Here is a 24,298-nt window from a genome sequence, read left to right on the forward strand (position 1 = left end):
GGCCTCTCCCACACATTTCTCCTCTTGCCCTCTCTCAAGGGCCTTCGTTTCTGAGATCCGTGGGAATTACGTGTTATGGCCCTTGTTGTTCAGTCGTTCACTTGTGTTGGACTCTTCATGACTCCATGGACCTACTTCTGTCCTCCATGATCTCCCCAAATCTGTCCAAGCTCCCGTTCACTGGCCATGAGGTTTTCTTGGCAACGATCCTGGAGTGGCTTGCCATTCCCTTCTCCAGTGGTGGATCGCCTCTTGTTAGAACTCTCCACCAGGACTTGGCCATCTTGGGGAATCTTGCACAGTGTAAATCATAGTTACACTGAGGTCTGCAAGACCTTCATCTACGACAAGGCGGTGAACCCGGAGGGGATACTGGAACTTAGTAGATGCTTAATAAATGCTTCCTCACTTGCCTGGTTACCTAAGGGAACTCACAATGGATGAAGACCGTCCATGTTCTTCTCAATAAAGTGGCAGGCCAAGGCATCTGCTGAGAGACAGGCATGCACGGCAGCTCTGGGAGCTTGCAGGGAAAAGCAAAGGGTGGAAACAGCCTCTGAGGAGATCCAGATAGAGCCACAATTAGGGCACAATAAAAGGATTGCTGTACAGCAGTGAGGAATGAATTGAGTTTAGAAAATACTAATTTGTACTGGACCCAGGCCACATGTTTATATGACTTTCTCCAGAGGTTCACAGCAGCTTAGGAGTACAGCCAAAGAAGGCAGATGGAATGGAAACACATTTATTAATTGCTTACACTGTGCCAAGCCCCAGAAATTCAAAGAGAACATCGAGACTGTCCCTGCTCTCATTTTGAGTCCACCTTCTAAGCTTGGGAGACCACACATATCAGAGTGCAACTAAAGGACTGGGCAAGGGCCTGGTGGTTGTTAAGGTGTAGCAGTAGGGCCAAAGGCAAGGCCCAGGGGTCTTTTATTTTTTAAAATGCATTTATTTAGAATATTTTCCCATGGTTACATGATTCACGTTCTTTCTCCCCTCTCCCCTCTCCCCTCCTGGAGCTGACAAGCTATTCCACTGAGTTAGTTATATGTGTATTATTGCTCAAAACCTATTTTCCTAATATTCACAATTGCAATAGAGTGATCTTTTAAAACCAACCCCCCAGTCATATACCCATAGAACCACCTGATAAATCATATGTTTTTTCTGCGTTTCTGCTCCCACGGTTCTTCCTCTGGATGTGGACAGCGTTCTTTCTCATAAGTCCCTCAGAATTGCCCTGGATCACTGCATTGCTATTAGTAGCAAAATCTATTACATTTGATTGTACCATAATATTTCAGTTTCTGGGTACAAGGTTCTTCTGGTGTTCTCCTTCCCACCACTCCTTTTCTTATTCCCCTTCTACTTTTCTACAGGGTAAGATACAATTCTATACCCCAATGAGTCTGGCTGTTCTTCTCTCTCTGAACCAATTCCAGAGTCTGGTTTAAGTAAGGTTTAAATTACCTGTTACCAACCTCTTCCTCCCTTCCATTGTATTGGTTTTCCCCTCTCCCCCACCCCCACACTTCTTTATGTGATATTTTTTGCCCCATTTTAAACTACTATGACAATGATAATAATTTTTAAGAGTTACAGATATCTTCTTTCCACATAGGAATATAAGCCATTTGACTTTATTGAAGCCTTTAAGTTTTTCTTTTGTCTTATTTACCTTTTCATGCTTCTCTTGGATTTTGTATCTGGGCCTCTAAATTTTCTGTTCAAGTCTGGTCTTTTCTTTAGGAATGCTTGGAAATCTTCTATTTTATTAAATGACCATATTTCCTACTGAAAGAGTATAGGAAGTTTTGCTGGGTAGTTGATTCTTGGTTGTAGACAGAGTTCCCTTGTCTTCTGGAATATTATATTCCAAGCTTTCCAGTCTTTCAGGGTGGAGGCTGCCAGGTCCTATGTGATCCCAACTGGGACTCCATGATATCTGAATTATTTCTTTCTAGCTGAATGTAGTATTTTCTCCTTGGTCTGGGAGTTCTTGAACTTGGCTATAGGAGTTATCTTTTGGGGATTTAAAGCAAGAATTAACCTGTGGATTCTTTCAATCTCTATTTTACCCTCTTGCTCAAGGACATCAGCACAGTTTTCTTAGATAATGTCATAGTATGATGTCTAGGCTTTTTTGGTCATGGTAATCCAATGATTCCTAAATTATCTCTCTTGTATTTTCCAGGTCAGTTTTTTCAATAATGTATTTTAGATCTTCTTCTATTTTTCATTCTTTTTATTTTGTTTTATAGATTCTTGATGCTTTGTGAAGGCATTAGCTTCTAACTTTTCAATTCTAATTTTTAAAGACTGAATTTCATCCCTGACTTTTTGATTCTCCTTTTCTTTTTATCTATTTTTCTTTGTAAATCATTCTCTTTGTCTTCTAATTTTTTGGCCTTATTTTCAAGCTGGTCAATTCTGGCTTTTCAGACACTATTTTCTTGTTTTAGTTCACGTGACTCCGTTTAAAGATGACCTATTTTACTTTTTAAGTTCTTTCCCCAATTTTCTTTAACCTGTCTTATTTGTTTTTTTAATTCTTTTATGAGTTCTTCCAGAACCCAAGTCCGGTTTTCTGGAGTTTTTGAGGTTTTGATTGATGTTCCTTGGTCTTCCTCTATTCTATCTGTTCTTTGTTCTTTATATGAATAGAAGCTTTCAAACATAATTTCCTTTTTTTCTTCTGTTGTTTACCCATATTCCCCCGCCCCTTGCTCCTCTGATTATTTGCTGGCTCTGTGAGTTTGAGCTTTTCTGCCCTGAAGGAGCTTCCTCTCTGCTCTGCTGGTTTACTGGATTAGACCAGTTGAGCTGACCTGCAGAGATAATGTGCCCTGAGCTCTAATCTTCCCCTGCTGCCAGCTGAGGCTGAAGGTGAAGGTGTGGAGGCTGAAGATAGTAACCAGTCAGCTCTCCCCTCTGCTCCTTTCTGTGAGCCATCTCCCTGCCAGCTGTGGTCAGAGCCCTGAGCTTCATATGTTGGCACCAAGGTACTTTATTATGGTTGCTGCCCTCTCCCTGAGATCCAACTGTCAGTCTGGGTCCTACTGCGGTTCTCAGTACAGTAGGTGGGGGGGGGGGGTTGGGACTCCCCTTCTTTCCCTTATACCTAAGAATTCAACTTTCTCTGTGTACCTTTCAAGTGGGCTCTGTCTTGTTGGGTTTGGATTTTTGTCTTTTTTGAAGCACTTGGTTTTGATTGGTGAGGAAGGATAGTCACAGAGGATTTTGCTTCTGCTGTTTCTAAGCTACCATGTTGACTCCACCTATCCCAGGGGCCTTTTAATTGTACTATTAGGAAGGGGAGATCTTCTTCAGACTTAGTGTGGGTAGAGTTCAGGAGGGGCCCTTGGGGGGAAGCACCTTGAAGTGGTTTGGGGTTCAGGGTTAGGTCTCTGAGTGGTCAGTTTGGGTTGGTGTGACTGGAGAAGTGGAAATGATGGTGAACGTGACCCAGCACTTCAGATTGGCAGGATATGAATCACAGGACAAGGTGGCAGGGGGAAAGGGGCAGATTCAATTGGTTAACTCTAAGGTTGTGATTGAAAGGGGATAAAAGTGAGGTTGGAGAAATTATGAGATGAATGGGAAGATCTAGATTAACTGGGGATTGTTGTAAGAGTGAACGATCCATTGAGGGGTAGTTAGGCAGAGGGAGAGGTGATCAGAGAGAGGAATTTCTGAGTTCAGGATCACAGAGTTGGCACAGCTATGGGGGATAGTGAGAGCTGAGGCATAATCATGCTTGTGGGTAGCTGAAGTGCAGCTGACTTGCTCATATTCTATCGGTGGTACTTGGGCATGAAGAGTAAGCGGAGCAGGGGAAGCAGTGGGGTGGTGGCCATCCATTTCTAGGTCTAGCTCTCAGTTTCTATGCTGTGCTATCATCCTGTTTGGGAGGCCACGAATCAGAAAGAGCCCCTTTGGGAGAATGCACCATGATTGTGGTTTTAGAAGATAGGGTGACTGGATCCCTAACTCTGATGTGATTTTAGTCAACTCCTTTGCCAACCAGGCTAACCTTGCTGCTCACAAGGACTTCCCTTTGGTTTCTCCCAGGTTCTTTGGTTTTCAAAGCAGAGGGAAGGAGCATGGCTAAGTTAAAAGGATCTCCCAAATGATTACTGCTTTGCACCTGGCAAGGAAGTAGAACCATGCAATCTGAGTCCCATCGGCTTCTTGACTGCAGCCAGGCAGACTGCTCAGGTGTTGGTATTGAATTTGAGTTTAAACATGGCTGGGAACTACAGGCCAGCTGGAAAGGTTGTCTGCTTAAACTCACACTCAGCTAGGAGTTCACGGGTGCTAATAATAATAATAGCTAACATTGATCCTGGGCTTTGAAGTTTGCAAAGTACTTTACCAATGTCTCATTTGATTAGCACAACAACCCTGTGAGGAAGATGCTCTTACTACCTTCCATTTTACACATAAGGAAACTGAGCTTAAGTGACTTGCCCAGGATCACTTTGCTAATAAACATCAGAGGCAGGATTTGAACTCAAGTGTCTAATGCTCTGTCCATTTCACTCCTGAATTTTGAGTTTCAAGTTCTGGGTTCAAATCCTGATTCTGGTATTTGCAACCTGTGAGACCTTGGAGCAAATCACCATCTTCCTGTCTAGACCTTGGTTTCTCTCTCTGTGAAATGGGAGAGTTAGACATGATGACGTCTAAGGGTCTTTCTAGTTCCCAGTTCTGGAATTGGCTCTTCCTAAAACCTTGCTTGGCTTCCTTCAGACCTTAAACAGATCTAAATTCACTGGGCACAGGCAGTACTTACACTTGATTGAAGAAGGGGAATGGGCTGGGTATGTGCATTTGGCTCCATGGGGTGGGAACATGCTCTGGACCCTTGCTAACCTCTTCCCGCACACCCCACGGCATGATATATATACACACACATAAGAAATGTTTGTTGGATTGGCTGGCCCCCAACATAAAATTGTGTTGAAAACAAAGGAATCTTCTTTTCTTGGGTAACATCAGTACCACCTTTGTGCCAATGAAACTTGGCACCTGATGTAATTCACCTGCTTCCTTTAAGGTGGAAGTAGAGAATGAATTGTGGGTCGCCTTCAGCTCCCAAATGGGCCATGTTTCCAAAGTTTCATTTATAAACTGATCGTTTGGAACTCAGAACACCTATCGCCATAGAAACAATTCCGTACCTAGTGGTTCATTCATACCCTGGGCCAGACTACAGATCCATAGCTTTGATGACACTTGGCCATCAAGTAAAATACTTTCAACCGGGAATTGTATTATGAGTCCCCAGAATTCCAACTCCAAAAGCCAGGAGCCTATCTCGCTCTGTCCCGGCCCTGTTTCTTGATCCTTCTCCCCAAATCGAAGGGGAGGATAGACTTCTAGGGACAAGGAGGACACTGGTCCACTCTAGAGAGCTTAGCTACAATGGATAGAGCCAATAGTATTATAATCCCAAACCCACATGGGAGTGGAGGGAAGCACTGAGAGGGAGAAGTCAGGTGTGCTGGGTTCTACTCTTGGCTTTGCCACAAATTCATTGTGTGAATCACCTCTCTGAGACTCAATGTCCCCTTTTGTAAAATGAGACAGCTTGCCTAGGCAATTCCTCCAGTTCTTTCCTGGTGGAATTCTGTTCTCGGAGACAGCAATTCTAAAATCACAAGAAAAACATGTTATGTCCAGAAACCCCAACTAATGGCTTCTTTCAAGCAATACTTGCTATAACAAAATTCCTGTACAACAAAAGAATTTGGCCAAGTGCCAGCCATTTGTTCTAACAGCATCTGACCTGTAACAGGAGCTGGGTTCATAGTCCCTGGGAGGTCTGGTGAAGTTAGCTAGTTTTTTGATGGCAGCCTCCACCAACTAGACAGGATAACATGCATAGCTACATGCACATTGCTGACACACTCCATTTATCCAGGCCCGGCATGCCGTGGAGGACACTGGATACCAAGACTTCAAATACACATTTGCGGGAGAGGGTGGATTTTCATAATCTGCTACATATTCTAAGCAGAGACTGATGGCAAAGATGGGGTCTGAACATCCTTCTCAGGGCTGCAAGATCTCAACAGGGTAAGGGAGGAATTTATCCAGGATATAGGTTGCTTTGAAGTGGATTCTTTCAGGATTCCAAATACTGAACTCTGAGCATATCAGAGCCCGAAGGTGATCCCAGAAACCATGTAGTCTGAGCCCTCTCCTTTTAGAGGGGCCAGAACTGAAACCCACTTGCCCAAGCTTCCAGGGCTAGTTAGTGGGGAAGCTGGGACTAAAATCTCAGTGCCCTAATTCCCGGCCAGTTCTCTTATCAGAACAACTGGCCTCTCCAAGCACATGCCCTTCCTCCTCCCGAGAAGAAGGGCCCCAGAGAAAGGTACTCTCAGCGTTGTTGCAAGGAATCACTTTGTGACCTTTAAAAGGGATGGAAGCTGACAGGATACCTTCCTTGTGCATGTAAGACACACAGACAGACAGATGTAGGACACACAGCCAGATGGGGGATGTACAGACAGAGTGGTACACACAGATACATACACGAGGGACACATAGACAGACAGATGGGGACACACAGACAGGTGGGGACACACAGACAGATGGGGACATACAGACAGATAGGGACACATGGACAGACAGATGACAGACAGACTGACTGACTAATGGGGACACACAGACAGACAGATGGGGGCACACAGACAGGTGGGGGCACACAGACAGACAGATGGGGCACACAGACAGGGGACATACAGACAGATAGGGACACATGGACAGACAGATGACAGACAGACTGACTGACTAATGGGGACACACAGACAGACAGATGGGGGCACACAGACAGATGGGGACACACAGAGAGACAGACTAATGGGGACGCAGACAGACAGGGGACACACAGACAGGTGAGGACACACAGACAGACTAATGGGGACACACAGACAGGTGGGGGCACACAGACAGATGGGGGCACACAGACAGGGGACATACAGACAGGGGACATACAGACAGATAGGGACACATGGACAGACAGATGACAGACAGACTGACTGACTAATGGGGACACACAGACAGACAGATGGGGGCACACAGACAGGTGGGGGCACACAGACAGACAGATGGGGCACACAGACAGGGGACATACAGACAGATAGGGACACATGGACAGACAGATGACAGACAGACTGACTGACTAATGGGGACACACAGACAGACAGATGGGGGCACACAGACAGATGGGGACACACAGAGAGACAGACTAATGGGGACGCAGACAGACAGGGGACACACAGACAGGTGAGGACACACAGACAGACTAATGGGGACACACAGACAGGTGGGGGCACACAGACAGATGGGGGCACACAGACAGGGGACATACAGACAGGGGACATACAGACAGATAGGGACACATGGACAGACAGATGACAGACAGACTGACTGACTAATGGGGACACACAGACAGACAGATGGGGGCACACAGACAGGGGACATACAGACAGATAGGGACACATGGACAGACAGATGACAGACAGACTGACTGACTAATGGGGACACACAGACAGATGGAGACACACAGAGAGACAGACTAATGGGGACACAGACAGGTGGGGACACACAGACAGACAGGGGACATACAGACAGGTGGGGACACACAGAGAGACAGACTAATGGGGACACACAGACAGACAGATGACAAACAGACTAATGGGGACACACTGGCAGACAGGGGACACACAGACGGACAGATGGGGACACATGGACACACAGGGGACATACAGACTAATGGGAACACATGGACAGCCAGGGGACAGACAGACACATGGGGACACATGAATGTGGGAATGGGACATACAATGTCATAAATCCCAAGATGTGTTTCTGGATCTAGTCTCCCTAGTGTAGAGCTATGGAAACAAATACTTGAAGCACCAGAGGTGGGATTTTATGATATATTATCTATGCAAAATTATCCGTTCAATTCCACTAAATTGAGAGTTTGTTATAATTTGAACAAGGGAATTAATAGGCGAACATGCTATCATTATCTTCAAAAAAATATTTTGTTAAGTAATTAAGAATCTAACCAGCATTTCAGTTCAGCAGTTCCTCATTGAACACGTTCTACTGAATACAGAAGGGTAACGGAGGCATAGACCCCGTCCCTCAGGGGCTTACGGCATACTTGAGAACCCTAGTTTTCCAAATTACGGGGCATACGTCACTGATTGGAGACGAGTGTGTCTGTGGGGTCGGGAAAGTTGAAGCAGTAACCAACACGACTGGATATGTTAAAATAGAATTCTTCTAAATACATCCTTTTATTGATTTTGAAACAAAAGTTCAAATCAAAATTGATGGGACACGCACATCGAATGCTGGACAATTGGTAACGGGTAGCAGAAAAGACGGGTACGTAGTAGAGCTGAAGGCAGTGGGCCCTAAAATAGGTGCCATGTAGAGAATAATAAGTTGTCACAAGGGGAAAAGACCTGGTCCCTACACCAGAGGAAGAGACTGGGCACTTGTATCTGCCAATGCTGTGTGAATGTTCCCCAGCAAGTCTTCCCTATGGCAGATAAGACTGGAGAAGGCCATAAAATTGCAAGTGGGAGCCATAAGCACTTAGCCCCTCCCTCTGGTGGAGGGTCTTAACCTTTTGACAATTAATTTATTTTATTGGTTATTTAATATTATTTTTACCATATGTTGTACATTTTGTTTTTTGTCATAAAATTGTGATGAATTCTTAATTTGACTCGAATAAAATGCAAGCTAAGAAAAAAACCATGAGAGACACAGACAGACAGATGAGGGACACACAGATGGGGACACATGTACAGACAGGACATACAGACAGAAGGGGACAGATAGATATATGAAGGACCCATCGACAGACTAATGGGGACACATGAATAGACAGGGAACACATGGACAGACAAGGGACACAACACACAGACAGGTGGGGACACACGGACAGACGGGACATTCATGGGGACACATGGAAAGCTTTGTGAGGGACTTAGAGACAGACAGATGTATTGTGGTTATGATTAGGATAAGATAAAATAATGTCTATAGGCAAAGCACCTGGGTTCAAATCCTTCCTCTGATACTTAATACCTGTGTGAGATTGGGAAAGTGACTTAACCTCATTTTCATCCTCTTCAAAAAAGGAGGGTGGATCAGATAACTTTTAAGATTCCTAGAAGTCATGTGCAACTACAGGTAAGTTACTTCTCTCTCAAAAAGGGCCTCACTTTCCCCACCTGTAAAAAAGAAGGGATTGGACTACATGGTCTCTAAGGCCCCTTTCAGCTCCAAACCTACGATCCTGTGCCTTTCCCTCTCTCTGGGTCTCAGTTTTCCCTTCTGTCAAATGAAGAAGTTGGACTGCATGGTTTCTAAGTCCCCTTTCACCCCTAGATCCCCATCCCCCCAAATTAGAATCTGTGACATTTGCAAATGTTCTGAAGATTTCCCTTTCAATGCATTGCCCAAAGTTCAAAGTGTTCTTTGATGCTCTGTCTCTGACTCCCTCTGCCTTTATGTCTACCACTCCGCCAGTGGAAATCTCTTTTTTAGGCTGGAGCTGCTCTTAATTCTTTTATACCCAGGAGAGGAGTAGAACTGGGTAAACATATTTCTTTACCTTTCTACTTCATCTACCTTTAGTCAGGCTCAATTGAGCTGTTCACTGGCACTCTCACCCTCCATGGCTGGAATATGCTCAGCATTACCCGGCCAGACTACAACGCCATATTTCTGTGGTTTAATGCTGTATTCCTCCCTTCCCCAGTGAGGTCAGGCTCTCTCAGTAGGGGTATGTTTGTAAGCACTCAATCTTGAGCCAGAGTCTTGGCTGTGACTACAAGGATACCCAGCGTTCTCCACTATGTGTCAGAAGCCATTTTGGAAATTCATCAGATGTCGGAAAAGGAGAAGATTTCCTGCTGACAGACAGTAGGGTCTGCCTAACAGGACCCCATTTTGCAATTGGCAGTCAAGCCTCCATTGGGGAAGATCGATAGTTGGCATGGCAACAAGCTTCCTTCTCCAGAAATGAACTCCTTTTTATTAAATTTTGCCAACTACTAGTCAATTCCTGGTCCACATATCCAAATATGATAAGCAGTTAATGAATCAGACTTGGCTGAGCTAAACACACAATATTCAGGCGACAGTAAGGACTGATGCCTTCATTCTTTTCTTCATGAATTTGGTACCAGGATGATAACACAAATGGTGACTGTTGCAGCCTGAATTCATTTCTATGGATTGTTGTGGGGCAGGGGAAGAGGGCAGAGAAGGAGGAATAAAATTCATTTTTCTGGTTTTCCTCTTTTAGAAATTAGAAGGCCAAACTACTTTTCATATCATGCATGCCCCTTTTTCCAAGTTTTCTGTAAAAGAGTTATGGTATCTGCTATGTTTGGGGGCAGGCCCATTCATCATTTGCCACTGCCTTCTTTCTTCTTTTTCAGCATTTTAATGTTTTTAAAATTATTTTTCTTCAGTGAACACAGTCTATGCAGCCTGTCTTCCCTTTAGAAAAGAAGGAAGAGAAAAAAGAAAAGAAGGAAGAGTATACTATGTATGGTTGTAAGCTGTTTAGGATGAAACTAGGGGTGAAAAAGAGGATTGCACTAAGAAAAATTAGAAGTAAAATGGGGTAAATTATGTCACCTAAAGAGGTGCGAGGAAACTATTTTAGTGGAAGGAAAGATGTGGGTGGTAGTGAGTAATACTTAAAGCTTATTCTCATAGGAAATGGCTCAGAGAGAGAAGAATAGCCAGATTCATTGGGGTATAGAATTCTATCTTACCTTATACAGAAGTAGGAGGGGAATAAGAAAGGTAGTGATGGGAAGGGGAGTAATATAAGAGAGGGAGGGGGGTAGTGATTAAAAGCAAAACACTTGTATGAAGGAACAAAGTGAAAGGAGAAGGTGCAGGATTAAAAGGGGAAAACAAGATAGAAGGGAAGACAGACATTAATCATAACTCTGAATGCAAATGTAATAAACCCACCCATAAAACAGAAGCAGATAGCAGAGTGAATTAAAAACCAGAATGTTACCATACACTGTTTACAAGAAACACATTTAAGGCAGGTAGAAACACACAGAACAAAGATAAGGGGATGGAGCAGAATCTTCTGGAGATGGAGAAGTGGGCTTCAACTGAGATAAAAAGCAGGAGTAGCAATCATGATCTCAGAAAAAGCTAAAGCAAAAATAGATCTGATTAAAAGAGATAAGGAAAGTAATGACATTTTGATAAAATGTATAGACAATGAAGTAATTAATATCAGTTCTTAACATATATGCACCAGATACTATAGCCTGCAGATTTTTAAAGGAGAAATTAAGGGAGCTTGAGGAGGAAATAAATAGTAAAACTCTACTAGTGAGGGACCTCAACCTTCCCCTATCAGAACTAGATAAGTCTAAAGAAAAAATAAATAAGAAATAAGTAAAGGAAATGAATGAAATTTCAGAAAAGAAAACAGAATAGGGATAAAAAGGAATATATATGTTCTTTTCAGCAGCACATGGTACATACACAAAAAATAATCTTATTCTAGGGCATACAAACTTTGCAACCAAATACAGAAGGGCAGAAATAATAAATGCAACTTTTTCAGATCATAAAGCAATAAAAATTATAATCAATGGGATCATGGAGAGGTGAATTAAAATTAATTGAAAGTTAAATAATTTAATTCTTCAAAATGGGTGGGTCAAAGAGTAAATCATAGAAACAATCACCCATTTCATTAAAGAAAACGACAATGAGGAGATAATATATAAAATTTTTTGGGATACAATCAAAGCAATACTTAGGGGGAAATTTATATCCCTGAATGCTTATATCAATAAAATAGAGAAAAAGCAGATCAATGAATTGGGCATGCTACTAAAAATAGAAAAAGAACAAATTGAAAATTCTCAATAAAAGATTAAATTGAAAATCCTAAAAAGTAAAAAAGTAAAAGAACTATTGAACAAAACTGGGAGTTGGTTCTATAGAAAAACAAAATAAAATAGATAAAGCATTACTTAATTTGATTTCTAAAAAGGAAAGAAGAGAATCAAATTACTTGCATCAAAAATAAAAACGGTGAATTCACCTCAATTGAAGAGGAAATTAAAGTAATCATTAGGAGCTATTTTGCCCAATTATATGACAATACATTTGACAATCTAGGTGAAATGGATGAATAATTACAAAAATATAAATTGCCTAGATTAACAAAAGAAGAAATGAATATTTAAATAATCCCACTTCAGAAAAAGAAATTGAATAAGCCATCAATGAACTCCCTAAGAAAAAATCCTCAGGGCCAGATGGATTCACAAGTGAATTATATCAAACATTTAAAGAACAATTAGTCCCAATACTATACAAATTATTTGGCAAAATGATCAAAAAAGGAGTCCTATAAAATTCTTTTTATGACACAAATATTGTGCTGATACCTAAGCCAGGAAGACCAAAAATAGAGAAAGAAAATTACAGACCAATTTCCTTAATAAATATCGATGCAAAAATCTTAAATAAAGTGCCAGCAAAGAGACTACAGCAATTTATCACAAGGATTATTCACTGTGACCAGGTGGGATTAATACTAGGAATATATGGCTGGTTTAATATTAGGAAAACTATCAGCATAACTGATCATATTAATAACCAAACAAACAGAAATCATGTGATTATCTTAATAGATACAGAAAAAGCTTTTGACACCAATTCCTAATAAAACATTAGAAAGCATTTGAATGAAAGGGCATTTCCTTAAAATAATAAGTAGTATTTATTTAAAACCATTAGCAAGTATCAATTACAACAGGGATAATTTAGAAGCCTTCCTAATAAGACCAGGAGTGAAACAAGGATGCCCATTATCACCTCTATTATTTGACATTGTACTAGAAACACTAGCAGTAGCAATTAGAGAAGAAAAAGAAATTGAAGGAGTTAAAGTATGCAAAGAGAAACTAAAGTATCACTCTTTGTGGATAAAATAATGGTACAGTTAGAGAATCCTAGAAAATCAACCAAAAAGCTAGTTGAAACAATCAACAACTTTAGCAAAGTTACAGGATACAAAATAAACCCGCATAAGTCATCAGCTTTTCTATATATCTCCAACACATCTCAACAGCAAGAAATAGAAAGAGAAATCCCATTCAAAATCACCTTAGACAAAATAAAATACTTAGGAATCTATCTCCCGAGACAAACACAGGAACTGTATGAACACAACTACAAAACATTTCTCACACAAATAAAATTAGGTCTAAACAAGTGGAAAAATATTCATTGCTCACAAGTGGGCTGAGTTAATATAATAAAAATGACAATCCTACCTAAATTAATCTACTTTTTCAGTGCTGTACCAATTAAACTATTTTATACAGCTAGAAAAAAAATAAATAACAAAAATAACAAAATTCATCTGGAAGAACAAAAGACCAAAAATATCAAGGGAACTAATGAAAAAAAAGCAAAGGAAGGTAGCCTTGCAGTCCCAGATCTCAGACTATATTATAAAGCAGTGGTCATCAAAACAATATGGTACTGGCTAAGAGGCAGAAAGGAGGATCAATGGAACAGACTTGGGGTAAGTGACCTCAGCAAGACAGTGTCCAATAAATGTAAAGATCGCAGCTTCTGGGACATGAACTTAGCCTTTGACAAAAATTTCTGGGAAAATTGGAAAATAGGATGGCAAAAATTAGGTATAGACAAGTATCTCACACCCTATACCAAGATAGGGTCAAAAGACTTAGACATAAAGGGTAATAATATAAGGAAATAAGGAGAACATAGAATAGTTTACCTCTCAGATCTATGGAGAAGGGAAGAATTTATGACCAAACAAGAAACAGAAATCACAAGATGTAAAATGAATAATTTTGAAATGAAAAATTAATACAGTTTTGTACAAACAAACCCAATGAAACCAAGATTAGAAGGGAAACGACAAACTGGGCAAAAGTTTTCATAACAAGTTTCTCTGATAAAGGTCTCATTTTTTCAAACATATAAAGTACTAAGTCAAATTTATAAAACTCCAAGTCATTCCTCAACTGACAAATGGTCAAAGTACATAAATAGGCAGTTTTCCGATTAAGAAATCAAAGTTATCAATAATAAGAAAATATGTTCTAAAGCCCCCCTTGGTTAGAGAAATGCAAATTAAAACAACTCTGAGGCACCACCTCACACCTAGCAGATTAGCCAATATGATAATAAAGGAAAAAGATAAATGTTGGAGGGGATGTGGCAAAGTTGAGACACTAATGCATTGCTGGTGGAGTTGTGAGTTGGTCCAACCATTCTGAAAGGCAATTTGGAATTATACCCAACTGTGCATATCCTTTGATCCAGTAATACCACTACTAGGTCTGTATCCCAAAGAGATAAAAGGGGGAGAGGACCTATTTGTACAAAAATATTTATAGCTGTCCTTTCTGTGGTGGCAAAGAATTGGAAACTGAAGGGTGTCCCTAAGTTGGGGAATGGCTGAACAAATTGTGGGATATGATGGTGATGGAATACTATTAAAATTTTTTTTATTTAGAATATTTTTCCATGGTCACATGATTCATGAATTCCCCCTCAATCCCTGCTCTTTCCTCCCCCATCCTGAAGTTGACAAGCAGAGGTGGTTGAAGGCAGGATTAATAATACTTGGCGATTTATTTGGCAAGAGGTGAGGAAGAAGGAAGGCTCCAATAGCACTCCAAGGCTATAAACTTAGGAGACTTGGAGGCTGGGTGGTGTATCTTGGAGAGGCAGCATTGCATAGTGGATAAGATGATAGACTTGGGAGTTGGAAAGAGCTGGTTTCAAATCCTGCCTCTTCTACTTATTCCTTGTGTGACCTTAGGTATGTCCTTTAACGGCCCTGTGCCTTAGTCTTCTCATCTGAAAAATGAGGGGGTTGGACTTAATGGTCTCCAGGATGCCTTCTGGGTCCCCATCTATGGTCCTCTACATGATCTTTGGCAAACCACTTTACCTCTAAGGACCCACCTCCCTCCCTTTAAAATGAAGACGCTGGATTCAATGGCTTCAAGATTTCAGCTGAGCATCTCTATTCCTCTGATTCTCTGGGACCCTCCACAGCAACAGAGATATAAGGGAGAAGGGAGGCTTGGGAGAAAGAGAGTGGATCCCGTTTTTGACCATTAAGGTTGAGGCAACAACTACGGTGCCCAGCAAATAGCTGGGACAAAGATGATGGAGGCGTTGCAGCTCTTCTGTGAAGAAATTATGGCAGATAAATATAACGGAACACTCCAGTAAAGTAAGAAGCGATGAAGGGGACAGGGATCCAGGAGAGGCTTTTATGGACTGATGCGGAGGGAAGTGAGCAGAGCTAGGACACTATCACCTAATAAACAGCTTTGCCAAACAAGCAAATGAAGATTTTAGCATTCTGAACAGTACAGTGGCCAACCATTCCTCCAGAAGGCTCGGGACAAAACCTGCTACCAACCTTCTGCCACAGAAGTGATGGTCTCGGTGCATATTCACATATATTTTTTCAGCCTGGCCAATGAGGAAATTTATTTTGCTTGATTAATACATATTTGTTACAACAGTTCTATTTTTTGTTCTTTTAAAAAAATTACTGTCATAGTAACCACTGTAAGACGGAAGGGCAAGGGCTAGACAAATGGGGTTAAGTGACTTGTCCAGGGTCACACAGTTAGGAAGTGTCTGAGGTCAGATTTGAACATTTGAACCTCTCAATGCCAGACCTGGTACTCAATCTGTTTTGCCACCTCACTGCCTTTTCCTTCTTTTTTGATTTTTTCATATACATATATTTTAAATCAATTACATGTAACAATGATTTTTACACAGGATTTCCTAAGTTATGCAATCAAATTATCTCCCTCCCTTCCCCCTCCTGGTGCTGGCAGGCAATTTGATCTGGGTTATACATACATTATCTTGGAAACACGTTTCCATTTTGTTCATTTTCATAAGTGAGTAATCTCATAAAACGAAAACCCTCAAACCAAAACCCAAATAAAGAGATGAAAAATCACATGCTTTCATCTGCATTCTGACTCCCACAGTTCCTTCTCTGGAGGTGGACAGCATTCTTTGTCATGAATCCCTCAGGTTTGTCCTGGATCGCTATATTGCTATTAGTAGCAAAGTCTATCACATTTGATCATCCCACAGTGTTTCAGTTACTGTGTACAGTGATCTCCTGGTTCTGCTTATTTCGCTCTGCATCAGTTCATATAGGTCTTTCCAGCTCTTTCTGAAATCATCCTGTTCATCATTCCTTAGAGCACAATAGTATTCCATCACCATCATAGACCACAATTTGTTCAGCCATTCCCCAATTTCTGGACCTTCCCTCAATTTCCAATTCTTCGCCACCACAAAAAGAGCTGCTATAAATACTTTTGTGCAAACAGGTCCTCTCCCTTTTCTCCCATTTTCAGCTACCACTGACACCACTCTGGTTCAAGCCCGTAATTGTTCAGTCTTTTTTTCTGTTGTGTCCAACTCTTTGTGACTCCATTTGGAGTTTTCTAAGTAAAGATACTGAAGTGGTTTGCCATTTCCTTCTCCAGCTCTTTTTACAAATGAGGAAACTAAGGCCAACAGGGTGAAGTGACTCACCCAGGGTCATACAACTAGGAAGTGTCTGAAGCCACATTTGAATTTGGGTCTTCCTGATTCCACACTTGTTGCTCTATCTACTGTGCTACCCAACTGGATTAATAGAATGGCTTCCTAATTATAACCACAATTCTAGGCTATCTTTTGTACTATTGGAAAACAGATATAGACATGCATTATACCAGGTACTCAAGGCCTCTTGTTATCTATATGCAACCTAACTTCCTAGCTTTATTTCACATTGAACTTGAAGACAGGAAGATCTGAGTTCAAATCCTTCCCAGATAATTCCTACCTGTGTGACCCTCTCTCAGTCTTAATTTCCTCATCTGTATGATGGGGATAATACTAACACCTACCTCCTAGTTGTTGAGGGCATTAAAAGAAATAAGGTATGTCAAATGATTTGTAAACCTTATGGTTCAATAACTGTTAGTCAATATTATATAGCCTCACTTACCATGTGAGCCCTTCTCTGATCTTGTCTTGCTTTCTCTTACCTGTCCATATTTTCATTCATAGGCAGCATGGTATGATCAAATGAGAGCTGAGTCAGAAGTTAGAGGATCTGGGTTCTAATCTTGGCCACTGTATATCCAACCTCTGTGACCTTATCTTAATAACCCCTGTTGGATATGGTTGTCTAATTCATAGAAAAAGGAGGTGTATGTGAACTGGATAACTCTCAATGCCCTTTCCAGTTTTTATGATCCTCTCATCTGTGTCTGGATTATACTACCTTCACATCTTGGCCTACCTCAGTTTCTCCTGTGTGACCCTGGATAAGTCGCTTCATTTCTCTGAGCCTCAATTCCCTTATCTATCAAATGAAAGTTTTCCATGATCCTAGAAGTAATTGATCCCATCCTTCAATATGTCATCCTTCTCTATTTCTCCTCACCTACCCATTTAGCCTTCTCAATTGGTATTCCTAATTATTTGAGTACTAGTCTCGTCCTACTAGTTGAGTGTGAGGAGTGGGACTGTATCCTCTTTCATGGAAGTGCTTAAAATATTTACTGAATTCAATGAAATTGAACTGAAGTCGGACTTGCTCATCTCTCAGGACCCTTCGACCAGTATTCGAGGATTCTCTTCCTTTCCATTTGAGGATGGGGGGCTATTAAGGTTCTTTTTCTGATGGTTTCCCTAAACCAGGGTGGGTTTGATTTCTCCTTTAAGACTTTTAGGTGGTAGCCCTCAGGAGGTCAACTTCTTCCTGCCATCGCCCACTGCTCATGCCACTTGGAAAGATGTGATTCCCTTTGCTCTTGCTGGTGCCCAATCCATGTACCCAGTCAGCACCAGAGAGGCCCACGTGTGCTCTGACACTCACAAGAAAGACCCCACCAGCACTAACCCTACCTCTTTGGAACTGATGAAATAATACTGCATTTTAGGGACGCTGAAATTCTTACTCCAGCGAGAGCTGGTCAGGATCCTTGGAACGAGTAGCCTCGGGAATTCTGATCCTTAAATCATGTGTGTTATGAAAATTGCCTGCATATGATTTACATGTGGAGAATGGAGGAAGGGGGGGAGGGATTGGCTAGTGGTTTTGTGAGGTTCCCCGAGATGGATGTGAATTTAAATGGACTCTTTTGCATAGACATATTAGAGCCACATTACTGACAAATGAATTCATTATGTTGGATATTAGCAAACTCACCACTGGAAGAGATCACAATGATTAAACCACTGAGTCCAAATGCTGCTGGGGTGATGGCTGTTTGTTTCTTAATCCAAGTCCAGGAGCTTGACAAGACCCGATCTAGGGGGTGGGGGTGAAGCCCCCGTTAAGAAAACAGCACGAGAAAAAGGATGATGCCAAGGTCCGTCCGTCCGTCCGTCCATCCGTCCATCGGAGTGCGCCAGGAGAGCCGGAGAGAGCCTCTTCGGGGACGACAGATTGGATGACGGTGACATGGTGAGAATCTCGCTTTGGTTAAAGAAAACCATCTGAGAAGATTTCGAAAAATGATTTGGAAAAAAGCCTGCTTGCGAGGCACTGGTAACAACCAGCAGTGTCTTTACAGAGATTAAATTGTGCGAGTCTCATCTAATCTCCTTCTGTGCCTGGGTGAGTGACAGGCCTGTTAATTATAATCACTTACATATGTAGAAAGTGCTTTCACATCCATTATCTCATTAGGTAGGACAGGTTGGGGTTTTTTTCTTTCTTTCTTTTATTCTTTTTTTTTGGTCCTGGACTTGTGATTTCATTACTCCCAAGGGTGGAAACACCATCTGCTGATGCTGATCGGAAACTTCAAGGCTTCCAGAGCTGCTAGGAAGTAGTGAGGGGTGAAGCGACTTTGTCCAGGGTTACCGAGATGGTACATGGCAAAGGCAGGACCTGAACTCGGGACTCCCCGACTGCCAGATTGGATCTCTATCTACTGTACCAAACTGAGAAGCAGTGCCATGGCACCATGGAAAGCCAGATTTGACACCAGAGGACCTGGGTTGCATCCAAGCTCTTCTGCTCCTCTATGGATGACTCTGGTCCCTCTACTAAGTGACTTGAGTGAGTCACTTAACTATTCTGGGTTTCAAATTTCTCATTGGCAAAATGTTTAAAAAGAGGGAGGGGTCACACATCTGAGCCCCCTTCCAGCTCTGAATTGATGATCCCGTGACTAACTGGTATTAAGGTCACTTTTTAGGAAAGAGATTATTATCAATATTTTACAGATGAGGAAACTGAGACCCATAGAGGTAAGGTTAGACTTCTTCAATCAATCCAAATCATTCTGTGGTTTAAAAAAGGAATTTTTTAGTGATTCCTAGAACAAGACTCTTTTTTATTATATTCTACTGACTCTGTACCAAGCAGCTAGGTGGCACAGAGAATAGGGTGCCAGGCCTGGAGTCAGACTCATAGTCCTGAGTTCAAATCTGACCTCAGACATTTACAAACTGTCTGATCCTGGGTAAGTCACTTAATCCTGTTTGCCTCAGTTTCTTCATCTGTCAAAAGAGCTGAAGAAGAAAATGGTCAAACCATTCTAGTATCTTCACCAAGAAAACTCCAAATGGTGTCATGAAGAATTGCACGTGGCTGAGAATGGCTGAACGGCTCCATAAGACAAGATGGCATTTGTGCCCTAGTTTTTCTGAGGTTTCTCATTTGGCCCATATGGCATACTTATGAATAAAGTCAAGACAGAGTCTGCCAACCCTCTATTCCATGCTTCTTCTTGCATGTGGACGGATGGATCCTAAAAACAGGTATGAGGGAATCTGGAATAGAGTGGGGGATTCTGGGACGTTTGCATCTAGAATGGATCCCAGGGTTGACCTTTTCATCAGAGATCGGGACACTGGCAGGTTTGTTTGATCAGCAGAGAACTCCAGGCTGGGAAGTAAGTGCTCAGCCCAGTTATATTGGGTTCAGCAACCAGTTAGACAAGATGGCCACCGAGGGCCCTTTTAAGCCTGACATTCTGACACATTCTGTGACTCTCTTTGTCCTTAAATACAGAATCGGGGATAGAGAGGAGGTTCTCTTAAGGAACAATCAGGGTGTTTTCATCATTAAGGGAGTTGCCAGCAAAGAAGACACTTTAGAAGGCGGGAATAATACATCCTAGTCAGAGACGGCTAAGTGGCACAATGGATGGAGTGCTGGGCTTGCAGTTCGGAAGATTCATATTCCCGAGTTCAAATCTGACACTCACGACCTGTGTGACCCTGCACAAGTCACTGGACCCTGTTTGCCTCAGTTTCCTCATCTATAAGATGAGCCTGAGGAGACAGCAAACCACTCTAGTATTTTTGCCAAGAAAACTCCAAATCGGGACAACTTAGCACCCACAACAAGAAGCCTGAGTCAATTGATGTTAGTAGAAATGGAAAGTTTCTCAAGAAGAATGTGCATGATGAAACACATGGACTTCCACAGCATCACTTGTTTCTGGCTCCTCCTCTCCATCCTCACAAGCCACCACATGAGTTGAAAGACCTCATTGCCATCTCACAGACTATTAGAATAGCTTGTAACTAGTCTGGCTGTCTCTTCCTTTGCTCCTATTTACTTTTCAAAAGGCTACCCAAGGAATGTCCTAAATGCTCAGTTCTCTCATCTTTGTCCTATGATTTCTGATGATCCTATGAGCCACTCTCCTGCTCAAGAACATTCAATAGCTCCCCATTGTCCAGAGTATGGTCCATACTCCTTAGTCTAAGGGTTTTATGTAACTTTTTTGACTTTTATTCAATTAATATCCATTCATCTTCTTCCCACCCACTTCCCCCAGTTGAAAAAAGGGAAAAACAAAACTGAATAAATATGTGTAGTTAAGCAAAACAAATTCTCACATCATCAATGTCAGTAAATATGTGTTTCCCTCCTCCTCCCAAATTCATCACCACTAGATGGGTAGCATGCTTCCATATTGGTCATTATAATCAGAGTTCTCAATGTTTTCAGGGTTGTGTGTCTTTCTGACACTTTTGCCATCTTTGTTTGATCATTTTTAGCCATGCCCAACTCTTTGTGATGCCATTTGGGGTTTTCTTGGCAAAGATACTGGAGTGGTTTGCCCTTTCCTTCTTCAGCTCATTTGACAGATGAGGAAACTGAGGCCAACAGAGTGAAATGGCTCATGCAGGGTCACACAGATAGCAAGTGTCTGATTTGAACTCAAGAAGAAGAGTGTTCCTGCCTCCAGGCTGGTCAGTCTCCACTTCCCCACATAGCCACTCCCAATGCTATTGCTGATGTAGAAATTGTTCTCCTGCTCATGCTCACTTCATGCAAGTCCTCCTCGTTTTTTTCTGAAGCCATCACTTTGGTCATTCTGTAATGGCACAATAATATTCCACTCCCTCCACACACCACAGTTTATTTCACTAGTCCTCAAGTGATGAGCACAACCTCAGGCTCCAGTACTTTGCCGGGAAAAGGGCTGCTCTAAATATTTCAACATACGTGAATTCTTTCCCCCTTTCTCTGATCTCTTTTAGGCCTATTAATAATATGGCGGGGTCAAAAGATATACCCATTTTAGAGACTCGGGGAACACGGCTTCAATTGCCTTCTAGAATGGCGGGACCAATTGGGCTAATTTCAGAGGCCCTTCATGGTCTGCACCAACAGTGGGTAAAGCAATGCTTACAAGAATCTGTAGATGGGAGGGGAGCAGCTGGGTCCCAGGTGTCTGTATACACTCTATGTGGGCATTCAAATATGTGCATATACGTGGGGGCACATCACGGATGATGAACAAATGCTTATTAATTGTGCGGACCCTTCTGCCATGGACTGCATTAACTGGGTGCCACATCCTTCTCTAGAAGGAAGAGGAGGGACTCTGGCTGGGGTACTTGGATGAACCAGCTGACACAACTCTCCAGTCGTGGAGTGACCATATGTAAGCAAAGAAACAGAGGAGGAGCTAGGCGGGATTCTTGGACCCGGCTGTGCCCACCGAGAGGTATACCATACTCGTATCCTCTGGGCATCTTGTCCATCTGTGGTTGTTGTGACGATCACATGAGACAATATACGTAAAAGCAACTCCGAGGAAAGTGCCAGCTCGGAAAGCAATTAGGATGCTTGAGCCAAGTTGCCTCTATCAGGTGAGAACATCTATCGAGAATCAATCAATCAATGGTGTTAAATGAACATATATCCTGTCACACCCTGTGGGTCTTCTGTAAAATAGCAGGCAATTTCAGAACCCAGCATGTGAGTGTCTGTCCGCTGAGAGGAGTGAACCATTCCAACCTGGGCTCCAAGAAGGAAGGGAGACGGAGGGAAGGAATCGGGGTCCTCTCCACCCCACCGAAGACTGATTTGGGGACCCTTGTTAAAGATGGGGAACTCTGACTTCTCGCCGGGATCTTTGAAGTGTTTTAGGCCCAGCCATAACTGGTGTCATTGTCCTCATCTAGACAGCTGGACCCACTGAGGAAAAGCAGCAGCACCAATACATTGGGAGGAGGCCAGGCTCTGCAGGGAGCAGGCCAAGGCCAGCTTCAGGAGGCCCCGACAGAGAGAAGAAAAGGGCTTCCAGAAGCTATGGGCTACCCACTTGGCAGCATGTGCTCTCGGTTAAGCCTACTTTGCCCTGTGGGGGAGTGTGGCCCTGGCTTGACGGGGATGCTTGTGCCAGGGGGCCTTTCTATACCACCTCAGCGAAGATTTTCTGAAAGGTAATGAAGTGGCTGGCTCCAAGCAACTGGTGATCAGTGCAGGAAGCACATTTCTGGGGGCCACCGAGCTAGAGCATTAGAAAAGCCAGCCCAACCCCTCAGGTGTCACCCCTGGAACTCTGATTGGAGACGAGCCAGCCCAGCACTGTGAACAGAGCTTTGACAGAGTAGCCACAGAGCCTCTGTCACACATGTCAAGTGTTTGGAACCCTTAAAGTGGTAGAGAAATGGTAGCTGCTTGTAGCATCTGGGGTTTCGTTTCAAGCAGATTGGGGGTGGCCATTCTGTTTTGTCCTGTACGAGAAACTCTGTGGGGCGGATCTGGCCTGCTCCCCATTTGTTCCAGGACCCCAGAGAGGCCTACCTAGTTTACAGGCGCAAGAGAAGCTTCAAACCCCAACATCGTCTGGATAAGCCGGGGAAAGGCAGGATTGCCCAACCAGGACAAGACACTCCCAGCCTTGTCTAGTGTTTGGCCTTAACTGTTTTTCTTTGTTATAAGGGAAATTGTGGGGGCATCCCCCAGGCCTCAGCACCCAAACCCAAGCAACCCTGTTTACAAAAAGATGGTATCTGAGGAGGATTGAAGAAAGGATGCCCAAGGATTCCACAAAGTAGAAAATCTGCAGGGTGGGGAAGCACATACCGCATCCAGGATCATTTGGTGTTTGAGCCAGGCTCCGACTGCCAGAGCTTGCTGGGATTATATTGAAGGGGCAGGAGCAGGCACCTACCTTGTCTTCACAGCGCCAGTACCATCTGAGGTCAGGGACTGTCTTTCTGTTTGCATTTGGATTCCTGGCAGAGTGCAGTGTCCAGCACATCTTAGGCACTTTTTAATAAATGCTTCGTTCTTCCCTCTCTGCATTTGTCCCTCCCTTCCTTCCTTCTTTCCTTTTTCCCTCACTGTCTCCCTTTCATCTTCCCTCTGTACCTCCTTCTCTTCCTTCTTCCCTCTATGCCTCCTTCCTCCCTTCTCCCCTCTCTGTCTCCTCCTTCCTTTTTTCCTCTCTGCCCCATCCCTCTCTTCTTTGCTTCCTTCTTTCCTCTCTGATACCCTTCCTTTCTCCCTCCCTCCCTTCTTCTCTCTATGCCTCCCTGACTTCCTTCCTTCCAGTCTGTTCCATACTGACTTGGGAGCCATTTGTCCCTACTCATCTCTCCTTCTTGATCCATGTTGCTTAGAACAGCTGTGGTCCCTGGAAAGCTTCCTCTTTGTGTCCCTTGGTAAAGCGGGTAGAGCTGGAAGGGACTTCAAAGATGATCTTATCTAACCTTTCCATTACACAGAGGAAGAAATCAGGCAGTGAGCACTCTATTTGGCAGGCATTGTTCTGGACACCGAGGCACGGTAGGCCCAGTCATGGCAAGTGCAATGCTCGACGTCACATCCAATGACAGGCCTGGGATGAGACAGGCCCCAGATTTTCTGACTGCCAATCTGTGCTTTCCAAGCCTTTCCAAGGTTTTCTTG

The sequence above is a fragment of the Monodelphis domestica genome, chromosome X (genome assembly GCF_027887165.1).
Source record: "Monodelphis domestica isolate mMonDom1 chromosome X, mMonDom1.pri, whole genome shotgun sequence".
Taxonomy (NCBI): domain Eukaryota; kingdom Metazoa; phylum Chordata; class Mammalia; order Didelphimorphia; family Didelphidae; genus Monodelphis; species Monodelphis domestica.